The sequence below is a fragment of the Sapajus apella genome, unplaced genomic scaffold (assembly GCF_009761245.1).
Source record: "Sapajus apella isolate SASKATOON/1434 unplaced genomic scaffold, GSC_monkey_1.0 scaffold271, whole genome shotgun sequence".
Taxonomy (NCBI): Eukaryota; Metazoa; Chordata; class Mammalia; order Primates; family Cebidae; genus Sapajus; species Sapajus apella.
In genome coordinates, this window is record NW_022437211.1 from 164,941 (window position 1) to 170,940 (window position 6,000).

Here is a 6,000-nt window from a genome sequence, read left to right on the forward strand (position 1 = left end):
GTGAGCTGAGATCGAGCCATTGCACTGCAGCCTGAGTGACAAAGTGAGACTCCATCTCAAAAAAAAAAAAAAGAATTGTGAATAAAACATAGTTTAATTCTTTAAAAGCTTGATTTTTCCCCCTTGGGCATTTTGACTGTCTCTAAGTAGTCCATGGGAAAGCAAATCCTGAAAACAAAGAACTGATAAGATGTCAGGAAATGCCTGAGGAGGAGAGAGGTCAAGTGACAAGCAGGATACCAGAGCCCATGGGACATATGTGGCCAGCGAGAAATTCTTCATGGGAAAGCGGACAAAGGACCTTTATGTATGAGGATGTCTAGTGTTAATTTTTGAATGGGTCAGTTGTGTGGTTGTAAAAATCCACATTGGATGGCTTGGGCGGTGTTTTGGTTGTTCTCCTTTGTCTTGTTTTGTCTTGAGAAGGTGGAATGGTAAAGAAAGGGGATTTAATTTTACACGTAGATAGGTTCAAATAAAGAAGACAAGATGGGCTAAAAGAGGTGAGATGCAAGTGGGCTTGAGACAGCACCAGAGCTCTGAGAAAGAAAGAACTGTGAGAAAATAAAACGGCCAAAACACAGAAATCACAGGCAGGGCAACATAATCCCACCGGGTTAGGATTTCCAGGTGAACTTCATTTATCTCAAGGCATAGCGTGGCTGCTGGCTGCTGACTCACACCAGCGGGACCGCTATGACATCCTTCCTGAACGTACACCTTTAAGTTTTTGTGCAACATTTTTTTGTTTAATTCATAAGTATTTATTGACTTTCTACCATCTCCAAATGCAGCAATGAGCAAGCTAGTCAATTGCCTGAGATCCATAAAGATGCTGTTTGCATTCTCTCCTTTTTTTTTTTTTTTGTAGACTGTGATTTATTTAAAGAGAGAAACAGGAAAAGGAGAAAGAGCTAACTCTCACACTGAGTGAGAGAATCCAGAAACATGGAATACGGGAGAGGAAAGCAGCTTCCACACTGAATGGAAGGGAATAGAGAGAGATGGCGTTTAGGAGGGGAAGACAGGCTTCCACGAGAGGGTGTGGAAGGGGACTCCAGAGGGGAAATCCAGGCCAGAGAAAAACAGCTTCCATGAAGGGAATGTTCATGGAAGGGGACCCAAACATGGAGTCCCTTTTTTTTTTTTTTTTTTTGGTAGAAAGTGATTTATTTAAAGAGAGAGAGAAACAGGAGGAGAGAGAAAGAAACAGCTAACTCTCACACTGAGTGGGGGAATCCAGAAAGATGGAATCCAGGAGAGGAAACATGTTTGCATTCTCTTAAATTGTTGGGTCAAAAACATGATAATTAAAACATTCTGAAATCCATTTCTATGTGTTCTTCCTTATCTGGAGATTTGATTTTCTTCCAGGCGTAGCTTTTATATTTTGTATTTGCTAATGGTTTGATGTGTTTCTCTCTATTTAATTCTTATCCATCAGAATCCCTAAATTGATTTTTTCCCAAAACATCCAGCTCGTTTTTTAGAGCCACAACTTATCCAGTAGTTCAACCTTCCACCATTGATTTACAATGCTTCCCTCATGATATTTTAACTTCTGTGTTTTAGCATCTGCTTCTGAGATTCTGTGTTTTAGAAGCCGCCGTTCTTTCTATTCCGTTGATTTGCCTATCTTTTCTTATGCCAGAACCAGTTATTGCTTTAGCGGTTATAGCTTTATGACTAATTTAACATCTGGTAAAGCAAGTACTTCCTATTCACTTTCTTTTTTCTTCTTTAAAAAAAAGTGTAGTGATTCTTGGCAATGTATTATTCCAGTGGAAACCTGCATTACATGAGAAGAGCCCTGAGCATTTTAAAAATATTTTTAAAGATTTTTTTATTTCCTGAAGGGAGACCATATCTTTATTATACTGGACAGTAAACAAACCTGTCCTTTGCTCTGCAGAGAGATACCGTCTCTAGCTTCCAAGGCTGTTCATTATACAAACAGCCTGGAAAAGACTGTCAGGAACAAAGGCTATCAGTGGTGCCCCTGCTCACAAGATGAGCAGAAATGGGAGACACACATAAAAAATGGCCCCAACACTTAACACTTTCAGCATATAATAATATCAATCATGATAATAATACTGATGATCGGTATGAAATAATATAATGAAGAGTGAGGCTTAGTGGATTCTAGCTTTGTTTTATAGTAGCTTTGTGGCCTTAGGAAAGTTAATTTGTATCCCTAAGCCCCGATTTCCTCTTCTATAAAATGGAGATAACGTTAACACATTCCTCATAAAATTTGTTGTAAAGTTTCATTAATTAATGGCTGAAGGACTTTAAGAAGGTTAAATTAGATGGTCTGTGTAAAGTACTCAGCACAGTGCCTACCACACAATATGTGCTCATGTAAAATGGATTGTATTGTTATTTGTAAAATAAACTATTAAATTATATTTACTTTGGATCTGGCCATTGTACTGCTTGTATTAAACTTTTTTTTCAGTTTATTTCTTTGAGTTTCCTAGTAGATACTATCATTTGTAAATAGTAATTATTTGTGTTCTGCTTCCTAAAAGTCACCCTTTTTATTTTTGTGTCATATCTTAATGTATTAGCCAGGACTTCTCAAATGACAATAAATAGTAATAGAGATAATAGATATTACAATGGGATAAATTTCAATGATTCAACCTTGAGTACAATGTTGGCTCTTGGTCTGAAGTATATATTCTTTTACATTTTTAAGGAAGCATTCGTCTATGAGTAAGTTTTTAAAGCCTTTGTCAGAATGAATATTTCATCAAATGCTGTTTCAGCATCATTTAAGTTTGCATGATTTTCTTTTTTGACCTGTTATTGATATTAATAGTTTGGTAGTACTTTCTTCTTCATTATGCTAAGTGAAATAAGCCAAGCACAGAAAGACAGACACTACATGAGCTCACTTATTTGTGGAATCTAAAAAAGTCAAACTTGGCCGGGCGTGGTGGCTCGCGCCTGTAATCCCAGCACTTTGGGAGGCTGAGGTGGGCAGATAACCTGAGGTCAGGCATTTGAAACCAGCTTGACCAGCATGGTGAAAGACTGTCTCTACTAAAAGTACAAAAATCAGCTGGGTGTGGTGGTGGGTGCCCGTAATCCCAGCTACTCGGGAGGCTGAGGCAGGAGAATGGCTTGAACCTGGGAGGTAGAAGTTGCAGTGAGCTGAGATCGCACTCTAGATGGATGATAAAGTGAGACTGTGTCTCAAAACTAACTAACTAACTAAATAAATAAATAAAAGTCATAGAAGTAGAGAAGTTGAGACTAGTGGTTATCAGAGCAGGGGACAGCGAGGAGAAGTGGAAGAGAAAAGGGGAAAGTTGGTTAAAGGATACAAAGTTCAGTTAGGAGGAATAAGTTACAGCGATCCATTGCATAGAATGGTGGCTACAGTTGATAATAATGTATTGTCTATATACTCAAATTGCTAAAAGTAGATTTTAAACATTCTCATCACAAAGAAATAAGCATGTGAGGTGATTAATATGTTATTAGCCAGATTTAATCATTCCACAATGTATACATGTATCATAACATTGTACCCCACAAATACATAAAATTATGATCTGTCAATTAAACACAAAATAAAAAATTAAAAAAATAGCACTTTGTCCTTTCATTCCTGAAATAAACCTACCGTATCATTGGGAATTTTTGGGTCACTTTTGATTCACTGGTATTTTTGGTCAAGATTTTCATATGCAAGCTCATGAATGGGTTCAGCTGCAATGTTTAATTGCAATCTCTCTTGCCAGATTGTGAAAAGACTGTTCATGAGAATCTTCCCAACACGCTGAGACATTCTCCTAAAATTTGAGTTGGGACTCTGTCTTTTTTCTATTAAAAAATCAGTTTCTAAAACACTGTTAGTTTATCCCTTTCAGGTTACACAGAATATTCCCTTTCAGCTTTTCTCATGGTCTGGCAAACACTTTAAAAAAGAATTAGTATCAATTATTCACACATTCTTCCAGAAAAAAAAAAAAAAAAAGAGAGGAGGAATACTTCCCAACTCATTCTTCAACACTAAAAACCAAACCAATATTCTTTATGATTATACACACAAAATTCCTTAGTAAAGTACTGAAAACCTACACCAACAACATGTAAAAAGAATTATATACCATGATCAAGTGAGATCTATCTCTGAAATGCACAGTCAATTTAACATCCAAAATGTAATTAATGTAATATACTGCATTAATTGACTAAAGTACAGAAGTCTTATGACATCTCAATAGATGCAGGAAAAGCATTTGATAGAATCCAACATCCTTTTATGATAGGAATACTGGGGAACTTCCTCAACCTGATAAAGAAAATCTGTGAAAAACTCACAGTTGTTAACACCAGACATATATATGTATATATATATATATATATATATATTTATACATATATATATATTTATACATATATATATATTTATACATATATGTTTTATTGCACTTTAGGTTTTGGGGTACACGTGCAGAACATGCAAGATTGTTGCATCGGTACATACATGGCAATGTGGTCCATCCCTCTATCACCTATATCTGGCATTTCTCCCCATGTTATCCCTCCCCAACTCCCTACCCCCCGCTGTCCCTCCCTTATTCCCCCACAACAGACCCCAGAGTGTGATGCTCCCCTCCCTGTGTCCATGTGTTCTCATTGTTCAACACCTGCCTATGAGTGAGAACATGCGGTGTTTGATTTTCTGTTCTTGTGTCAGTTTGCTGAGAATGATGGTTTCCAGATTCATCCATGTCCCTACAAAAGACACAAACTCATCGTTTTTGATGGCTGCATAATATTCCATGGTGTATATGTGCCACATTTTCCCTGTCCAGTCTATCATCGATGGGCATTTGGGTTGGTTCCAGGTCTTTGCTATTGTAAACAGTGCTGCAATGTACATACATGTGCATGTATTAACACCATATTTAATGATGGAAGACTGAAGCTTTCCCTCTAAGATCAGGAATAAGACAAGAAAGTCTGCTTTCACCACTTCTATTCAACAATGTGCTCGAAATTCTACCCAGGGCAAGTAGGCACGAAAATGAAATAAAATGCATCCAGATCACAAAGGAAGAAGTAAACTAACTATCTCTATTTGCAGATGACATGATCTTGCATAAAGAAAATACTAAGAAATTTACTTAAACTAATAGTACTAATAAATGAGTTCAGAAAAGCCGTAAGATTTAAGATTAACACACCAAATGGGCCAGGTATATTAGCTTGTGCCTGTAACCCCAGTGCTTTGGAAAGCCAAGGTAGGATATCTCTTGAGGCCACAAATTTGAGACCAGCCTGGGCAACGTAGCAAGATTATGTCTTGAAAAAGAAGAAATAGACCAGGCACGGTGGCTCGCACCTGTAATTCCAGTACTTTGGGAGGCCGAGGCGGGCGGATCATGAGGTCAAGAGATCGAGACCATCCTGGCCAACATGGTGAAACCCCGTCTCTACTAAAAATATAAAAATTAGCTGGGCGTGGTGGCGTGCTCCTGTAGTCCCAGCTACTTGGGAGGCTGATGCAGGAGAATTGCTTGAACCTGGGAGGTGGAGGTTGCAGTGAGCCAAGATCGTACCACTGCACTCCAGCCTGGCGCCTGGTGATAGAGCAAAACTCCATCTCAAAAAATAAATAAATAAAATAAAAAATAAAATAAAAATTAAAAGATTAATATACAGAATGAATTGTACTTCTATATGCTTATTTAAAAACTGAAAAAATAAGAAAATAATTCCACTGACAACAGCATCAATAAAATAGGAATTATAAAACGGAAATAAATTTAGTAATAGAAAAGTAAATCATTTTTGTTTGTTTTGTTTCGTTGTTTTTTAGAGACAGAGTCTGTCTCTGTCACCCAAGGTGGAGTACAGTGGCATGATCATAACTCACTGCAGCCTCAAAGTATGGGGCTCAAGTGATCCTCCAGCCTCGGCCTTCCAAAGTAGGGTAAATCTTGTACTCTAAAAACTATAAGATATTGCTGAGAGAAC